This window comes from Stenella coeruleoalba (assembly GCF_951394435.1).
Source record: "Stenella coeruleoalba genome assembly, chromosome: 6".
NCBI classification, from domain to species: Eukaryota; Metazoa; Chordata; class Mammalia; order Artiodactyla; family Delphinidae; genus Stenella; species Stenella coeruleoalba.
This window is the reverse complement of record NC_137151.1, coordinates 54,577,861-54,587,171: the sequence shown is the minus strand read 5'-3', so window position 1 is coordinate 54,587,171 and position 9,311 is coordinate 54,577,861. Positions and strand designations below refer to the sequence as shown.

The 9,311-nt window shown below is 38.5% G+C and overlaps 1 protein-coding gene across 1 annotated transcript in view; it reads left to right on the top strand.

Annotated features, from left to right (window-relative positions):
* The window catches only part of CYTIP (cytohesin 1 interacting protein), a 61,573-nt gene continuing 52,262 nt past the window's right edge, over positions 1-9,311 (top strand). Inside the window, exon 1 of the mRNA XM_079923935.1 lies at positions 1-31. The gene's annotated coding sequence lies outside the window, so the exon portion shown is untranslated. The remainder of the gene's footprint in view (positions 32-9,311) is intronic.

Here is a 9,311-nt window from a genome sequence, read left to right as displayed (position 1 = left end):
CTGACTGAGATTTGCCAACTAAACTTCTATGGTAAGCTTGACTTTGAAATATGCGGTTGATTCTCATTATGTTCTTGTCTTTGATATGGGGGAGGGGAGGAAGCAAACGAGTTTTAATGAAGTGTTTTTTAATAAGATAAATAAAATATTGACGGAATTATTATTGGGAATTCCTTATTCAAGTGTTTAATGAGTAAGCTGGTTGGCTCTTTCTGGTTTATTTCCTAAATATTTTGGACATCTTGTTTTTACTAGGTCTCTCGTTTTTGTTGATATTCTCGTTACTATGTCTCTGCTACTTTTTCTGATAGCATATGGTCAGCAGATTTGATGACAGGGTGTCTTCTATCAAGGCAAAGGTTGAATTTGTAATATCCAGACAACTTTTGGTAATAGAAAGGTCCAATAAAAACAGGAGTGTGACATTACTGCAAGAAGGGAAAAATAGAAGAGGCTGATTTAGAAAGTTGAAGGTTCTTATTAAGAGAAAAGAAAAGAGGGAATTGGTAAGAAGCCAGGTTTAAATTGGCTGAGTGCTAGAGCTCAAACACAATATTCTAATGATGAAGACAGGGTAAGGCAGCTAATGGAAATTTACGGTGTGTGTGCGTGTGTGTGTGTGTGTGAGTGTGTGTGTGTAAGAGACAGAGAGAAGACTTGCTTATTTTCTTATCTATATCCACACTAGCCTTTCTGAGGAGAGGGACTCTGTTCTGAGCTCTGTACAATCTGCAAAGAATGACAATTAAAAAACATTTATTGATCACAAAAGGTATTTCTTTTTGTAGCTGCTACAAAAAAAAGGTCCATAAACTAGTTGCTTTTATGTGCTTTCTGTGAGACAGGGCTGAAGAAGGTAATCAGAGCTCAGGCAGAGGCAGCTGGAACTTAATCAAATAAGTTGCAGCCAAAAGGCGAGCTGTGAGCAGCAGATCACAGAGTATTCCCTCAAATCCCCGTCAGGGTGGTCACGCTTTTAGGTTAGACCACCACAGGTCAGGAAATTGTCTCCAAGAAAGCTTTGTTAAAGGACACTTTTGGTGTCAAAGAAGAAAGACACAGGGCAGTGGATCTCAAACTTTTAAAAATGAAAAGTGTTCAAGGACTAGTTCCGGGTTGTCACTTCTAGTGATTCAGATTCAGGAAGTCATCAGTTGGAGTGGGACAGATATCCCTGGGAATCTTTACTCTGTAAAAGATGTAGGTGTTGGAGGACGTCACTTTTGAGAAAAAAGTGTCAGGCTTCTCTAGCTTGTTGATCTCTTCGCAGGACTGTTGGTTCAGAACCCACCAGCTGCCTGGCTCTGAGAGGGACTGAGCAGCTTGGATGAAGAAGTAATTCATGCCTGTGCCCCGCAGACCAGGGTTTGAATCCCCTGTGGCTTTGCGCAAAGTGTTTTCCTTCTCTGAAATTCAGGTTCCTCCTTTTAGAAAGACGAGAACCCTATTGTCTACCTCATGGATTTAAAGAAATAATGCAAAAAAGCACTTAGCAGAGTGACTGGCACATAACAAAGCAATCAGTAAACGTTACTTCTTGTGGTGGGGAGAGAAAGAGATGTCAATAAGTCCTCTGAGGCCAGGAAAATGGTGTGCAGCAGACAGAGCAAGGCAGGACCAACCAGGAGGCTAGTTCTAAAGATAGATGAGATCCTAGACCGGAAGATGAATAAACATGAGCTTGGGAGACAAAATTTCTCACCATTACAAATGTTTCCCAAGAATGGTAATGAACATCCCAGATGGCACAGTTAATTGGAATTATAATTGATCCCCAAAAAGTATTTAAGTCAATAGTTTAATTGATTGTCCTCGGGAAAACCATTATAAGAACGTCTAAAAGGGAACAGAATGAAATGCATCAAATTCAGTGATTTGTTCATCTCTGCCGCCCACCCTACATAGAAGGATTAATGAATGAAGAGAAAAATGGTCAAAGGGAGGAAGGGAACAGGGACCGCAAATCAAATAGACTGTCATTAAATGAAATCCTTTTCTGGTAATTCATTGGTACATCAGGTGGTACCGAACCGGCTGGCTTGCTTGCATGTGGCTGCTGCCAGGTACTCTCCCAAGATGACACATGAAGAATAGAGGAAAGGGGACTGATACCTTCCTTAAAAGACAAAGATGAGATTTATCAGCACTTGAATGTATGCTATGGCCGAACCAGCAACAAGTTAGTAGATGAGGGATATGGACAGGTGGGGGTGAGGCAGGATCAGACTGTGTGTAGGCAAATCTTTTAGCTCTTTGGGCCTTACTTTCCTCTCTAAATGCCCTTCTAGGCCTGATACACTGTGATAAGGCATAGATGGTGGGTCAGATCCCAACACTTTAAACATTTTATTTTACATTTTTCACACCTGGAAAGTAGTCCCTAACTAAGGTACCTAAGTTATCACCAAATGCTAGCTATTTTGAGGAATTTTGTTTACCCTGAACTATGAATTTTTTAGTGCTTTTTCCCCCATAAATCCAAATTTCAACTCAAATATGTTTTTACCAATGCTGTTAGTTCTCTGGATAAATAACTATGATAATACAGACTAATGATAAATAGTGAAGAAAAAAATAACAGAAGCCACTATATTTTGAACACCTATCATCTGCCAGTTACTGTGCTCATCACATTTCATCTTTCGTCCTTATACTAACCTTGTTAAGTTGGCGTTATTGTGGCCATCTTCCATGAGAATTCTGAGAGGTCACAGAGACAGCAAATAGCAGAGTCAGGATTTGAATCTAGGTCTTTCTAATTCCAAAACCCATGTTTCTACTCCTTTAATATACCATAAATCTGCTGTACTGAGTGCATTCATAATAATCCTGTATAGTTTCTCCTTGATTCAGAGTCTCCTAATTTTTATTCAGAAAGACGCAGACATAGAGAATGGACTTGAGGACACGGGGAGGGGGAAGGTTAAGCTGGGACGAAGTGAGAGAGTGGCATGGACATACATACACTACCAAATGTAAAATAGACAGCTAGTGGGAAGTAGCTGCATAGCACAGGGTGATCAGTTCAGTGCTTTGTTACCACATAGAGGGGTGGTATAGGGAGGGTGGGAGGGAGACGCAAGAGGGAGGAGATATGGAGATTTATGTATATGTATAGCTGATTCACTTTGTTATAAAGCAGAAACTAACAAAACAAATATTTGGAGGCTTGGAAAAATTATATATGTATTTGAAATTTAAAAAAAAAGAAATACAATGCAAAGTGTGTTAGTGTCCTACTCCTTCACTTTTCACTTATGATCACTTTAGTGGAGCATTTCTGTTCTTAACGGCAATATTATATTATTTTGTTTACTTTGAATAAAGAGTTTACTGATGAATCTGAACTTGCCTGAGGAGTCTGAACTTGAAGGAGATAGTGGCTCCAGTCATTACTTATCCAACGTCTTTATCCCAATATTGGTGCCTTACAGGCCATATCTAGGGTAAGAGGAAGACTTGCCCTCAATAGCCTGTTACATTTGTGCAATCTTGGGGGCAAAAATTAATTGATATAAAATATAAGGCTTCTTATCTGTGAAAGACATTGTCAGTAGAATGAAGAGGCAAGACACAGACTGGGAGAAAATACTTATAGAAGACATATCTGGTAAAAGACTGTTATCCAAAATATACAAAGAACACTTAAAACTCAACAATAAGAAAATGATCAATCTGATTAGTAAATGTGCAAAAGATCCGAAACAGACACCTCATCAAAGAAGGTATACAGATGGCAAATAAACATTGTAAAGATGCCCAACATCATCTCATTAAGGAATTACAAATTGAAACAACAGTGAGATACCACTACACGCCTATTTGAATGGTGAAAATACAAAACACTGACAACAGTAAGTGCTGGCCAGGATGTGGAGCAACAGGAACTCTTATTCATTGCTAATGGGAATACAAAATGATACAGTCACTCTGAAAGACAGTTTGACAGTTTCTTACAAAACTGAATATATTCTTACCATAGGATCCAATTGCACTCCTTGGTATTTACCCAAATGAGTTGAAAAATTGTATCCACGTTATAACCTACATATGAAAGTTTAAGCAGCTTTATTCATAATCACCAAAACTTGAAAGCAACCAAGATGTCCTTCAGTAGGTAAATAGATAAACTGTGGTATGTCCAGACAATGCAATATTATTCAGTACTAAAAAAATGAGCTAGCTATCAAGCTATGAAAAGACACGGAAGAATCTTAACTATATATTACTAAGTGAAAGAAAGCAATCTGAAAAGGCTACAAAATGTATGATTCCAAATTTCAACTATATGATATCCTGGAAAAGGCAAAACTATGGAGACATTAAAAAGATCAGTGGTTGCCAAGGACTGGAGGGACAGACATGAACCAGTGGAGAACAAAGGATTTTAGAGCAGTGAAATTTGTCTGTGTGATATTACAATGGTGAATACATGTCATTGTATACTTACCAAAACCCATAGAATGTACAACACCCAAAGTGAACCCTAATGTGAACTCTGGACTTTGGGTGATAATGAGGTGTTAGTGTAGGTTCATCAGTGGTAATAAATACGCTGGTGTGGAATGTTGATGGGGGAGGAGGCTGTGTGTGTATGAGGACAAGGGGTACATGAGAACTCTCTGCACTTTCTGTTCCATTTTGCTGTGAACCTAACACTACTGTAAAAGATAGTCTACTTAAGCATTAATTTGTATTGAAATAGTATTATAAAAAGTCATAGGTAGCTAAAGTAGAGAAGTCTGCTTTCTAAATGGATAACAGATTTTCCACTTTTGTGTGGGACTGAGTGATGTTTTGTTATATGACTCCTTCCCTTGGACAGTGAATGTCTAGCAAATGATAGATGCATTAACTCTTCTGCCTCCTCTGTATTTTATGGTCATCGATACTGATCCTGAAATGACTAGGCAGCAGCACAGGTGGGTGAGTAGAGACGCCTCTTCCTGGAAGCCTTCTCTTTGATAGCGCAGCTGCTTTCAAGGCCACAGAAAACTGCATGACACTTACTGTTCTGAATGATGTAACTCTACAGTGACTCATTATTACCTAAAAAAACCAGCAGTTCCTCAAATTTGGGATTCTGTTTTCCTAGAACATTCATTTCTGTGTTCACAATTTTAGTTGATCTTTGAACCAGGTTAAAAGAAGCAGAGAAAGACAAAATTGAAGCTGGCAAACTTGACATGGTATAGCAGCTCTGAGAAATGTGGCCCCTTGGGCAAACCTCGCATTTGCCTATTATGTTACTTTTTCACATTTAGCTATAGAAACCCATTCTGTGCCTCAGTATCTCAGACTACCTTCTATCAAAATAAGAGGTCGTGCCCAACTAATAAAGAGTTAATATTTGGAAATCTTCTAGCTAGGTATTAAGAACGTGTATTTCTTGGTGCTGGTATGAAAGGTGATTTAAAATTATATTTACGCATTTTCTGAAAAATGTTCTTATAATAGACATGCATTTTTTATTATCAGAAAAAATTAATCTATTTTCATTTGAAAATAAAGGTTATCTAAAAGAAAAACAGATAAAGGAGGTACGACAATTTTTTTTTTAAATTTTATTTATTTTATTTATTTATTTTTGGCTGTGTTGAGTCTTCGTTTCTGTGCGAGGGCTTTCTCCACTTGCGGCGAGCGGGGGCCACTCCTCATCGCGGTGCGCGGGCCTCTCACTGTCGCGGCCTCTCTTGTTGCGGAGCACAAGCTCCAGACGCGCAGGCTCAGTAGTTGTGGCTCACGGGCCTTGTGGCTCACGGGCCTAGTTGCTCCGTGGCATGTGGGATCTTCCCAGACCAGGGCTCGAACCCATGTCCCCTGCATTGACAGGCAGATTCTCAACCACTGCACCACCAGGGAAGCCCGGTACGACAGTTTTGAAAGATGAGGGTTACAAGAAGGACTTGCACTGCTAACACAGAACACTGACAACAATAATAGCCAATACTTCTGTGGCACTTTCTACGTGCCAAGCACTGTTCTAAGTTCTTTATTCTATTAATCACTTTACTCTTCATGACAGTCTCACGATGGAAGTAATATTGGTATGCCTATTTTACAGATAAGGAAACTGAGTCACAGAGAGGCCATAACTAGTCTATTGTTAGATAGCTAGTAAGGGGTAGAGCTGAAATCTGAGAACAAGCACCAGTACCAGCTAAAGATCAGAGCTACTAATGTAATAAAGATAAATAAGATAGAATAAAAGAAAAGCTTAACAGGATAAATGAAGCACCATATATCAGTGAGACAGGGGATGGGTAATTTAAAATGCTATTTTGGGGAAGCTGATTATTTAGATTAAATAAATTCATTTTAGCAAATCCCCCTAAAAATAATAACCCATTTTATTCTAAATAGATTAAAAAGTTAAGTCTAAATAGCTAAACCAAAATAACTTAGAAGAAATATACTTTAATATTTACCTGATCTTTAGATGGAAAATGATTTTCTAAACTTAAAAGCAATTAAGGAAATCACAGAGGAAGAGATTGATGGGTAAAATAAAAAAGTTTCTGTATGTTATAAACCAAATGAAAAGATAAACAACAACTAACACATTAAAGAAATTGTGGTTTTTCATACACATCTGTAAGAAAATCACAAAAGAGGAAACAGAAATTGTTAACAAAATATGAAAAATACCTTCTTTTGTAATATAAGAAAGGCAAATTTTTCAGAAATTCAAATTAAAACAAAAATTAGGTAGCAGTTTTCACAGAGCACATTTTACCAAAGATTTTTAACTGATAATAATCAGGTTGTCAGGAGTTCTACAGGATGGATGGACGATTTCATGTTGAAGCTTTCTGACAATAATTTAGCAACTTCTGGCAAGAGCCTTAAAGACAGCCATATTTTTCAAACCAATATTTTTTCATATAAGGATTTGTCCTAAGAAAATGGTTATGTGGACAAAGATTTATGTTCACATTTTTATAACATCATTAATTTCTAATAGGGCAATATTAGAAACAATGTTTAATAAAATTGAATTTGTTGGTAATAAGTGGAAAGTATGGTACAGCTATAGGATGGACCATCACACCACAAATAAAATCATGTTATGAGCAGTTCTTAGTGAGAAAAGAAAACAGTTATTAGATAATGCTTTGTGTAATAAAAGAGGATATATAATTATTTATGCATAATTGTCTTATCTAGTTAAAGTTAATAACAATAAAAAAAGGAATTGAAAAGTCATGATAAATGTCCATGATGATAATTGGTGACAGAAAGGATTTTTTTTTTAAATTTATTTTATTTTATTTTTTGGCTGTGTTGGGTCTTCGTTGCTGCGCGCGGGCTTCCTCTAGTGGTGGCGAACGGGGGCTACTCTTCCTTGCGGTGCGCAGGCTTCTCATTGCGGTGCCTCCTCTTGTTGTGGAGCACGGGCTCTAGGTGCACGGGCTTCAGTAGTTGTGGCTTGCGGACTGTAGAGCACAGGCTCACTAGTTGTGGCACAAGGGCTTAGTTGCTCTGCGGCATGTGGGATCTTCCCAGACCAGGGCTCGAACCCGTGTCTCCTGCATTGGCAGGTGGATTCTTAACCGCTGAGCCACCAGGGAAGCCCCAGAAAGGATTTTTATATTTTACAAACTGCCTAAAACAAACAGACATAATAATGGGGAAAATTATTTTAAGTAAGAAAAAAGAAATACAGAGTGCAATACAGAGACAAAGGAAAAAAGGGCAGATCGTTGAAAATGGTGAAAGGCACATGGATATTATCTCAGATCTGATATCCTGGCAGAGCTGGAATGGAGCAGAGAGCAAATAAATGTATTGGAACAATTAATGCTTTTGGCCAGCTCCTTCAGAGCGCCAGAGTCAATATAACAATTGCAGGGACAGACATCTGCTTCTCGCTCAACCATTGGAAAGCCAGTCCATCCTCTGGGATATGTCGATGAAAGTGTTTTCTTAAAACAAACTAGTTTTCTGCCCAAACTCATGTTTTTACAGATGTCATGTAGGTTTTCAAATTTACCTCTAAAATGTCTGGTTAAAATGTTTTCAAAGAAATGAGTCTTGGAATTCAGTCTCTAGCATTTTCTCTATATTTTGTTTAAGTCCAGGAACATGCTTTCCAATTCATGCTATATTATAAATTTTGAGGGGTTCAGGAAGCAGCAGCAAATGTAGATGCAATTTGTCTATTAACTGTTGCTTTTATTTCTCTATAGTCTAAAAATACAGAAGTTTCCAACTTTTCCTTTGCTCACATCAATTGGCCTCCTCTGTCTCGGAGGCGTTTGAAGGTCTAAGTATTTTCTTAAATGCTTTTCTCTTCTGAAGTTGGATGTGTTTATATCTTGGCTGTAGGCTCTGCACCATGGCCAAGGGAATCTCTTCCCTGCATTCTCAGTTCTCAACTGGACCTCTTGGTTCTAATCAAACCCTTCCAGAGTCAGGCTCTTATGTGCTTGCTCTCAGCATATTGGATCCCTGATCCACACACTCAGGTTTATAAGTTCAGCTTCTGTCTCCTCAGATTACTCTGGGATCTCATCCTGTCCTCTCTTGCACTAAGTAGCCTGCCCACCACCACTTAACCCCATATTCCAACAGTGAGTGACCATTTAGGTAGGCATGATAGAAAGGAATGTGTTTTTTTTAAAATTCCTTTTTAAGAGGTATCAATGTTTCTTTGGTTAAAGCATGAACGTAATTATTTATGTCTAAAGAACTTGACTAGAAACAAAGTGTATTTAGAGTCGTGTTTTCCATTGAGTCATCGTTGAACTATATTATGTAGAGAGGAGAATTTTCTTTCCCCTCAGACTCAGTAAGATTCCACGGGGTTCTCCATCAACCCAGGATGTGACATTCTGGTTGGTGGATCTCCAAAGAGTGATGTCACCGAGTCCCAGGGCATTAATCATCAGAGCATATGTAATGTTTTGCTGCTTTGCTCTGCTGAGCCAAGGAGATGATGCCTGTGAATTCATACTCCTCCACCCTCACTTTCTTTCATCTCCTCTCTCCTCTTTCTCTCTGAAGGCAGTTTTGCCTGCCACCAAATACTGTACCCCAACTGCCAAATTTTTTAACGCAAGTGGTGTTGTGCCTATTTACAGGAACATCTCATCGCTTGAGCCAGTTCATCTTTCAGTGGGGACACACCTACTTGTAATTCAGCTGTGATTTTGGCTGCTGCTTCGTAAATATAAAAGTCGCAAACAATTGTAAAATGCTAGTTTAAAGTCGGAATGTCTATAGGTAGGCTCAGATGCCTCTCGAGTCACTAAGTCTCTAGAAGTGTGGAGCTGCGTTAGCCTGTGGTTTTACTTCATATCACGTAAGTC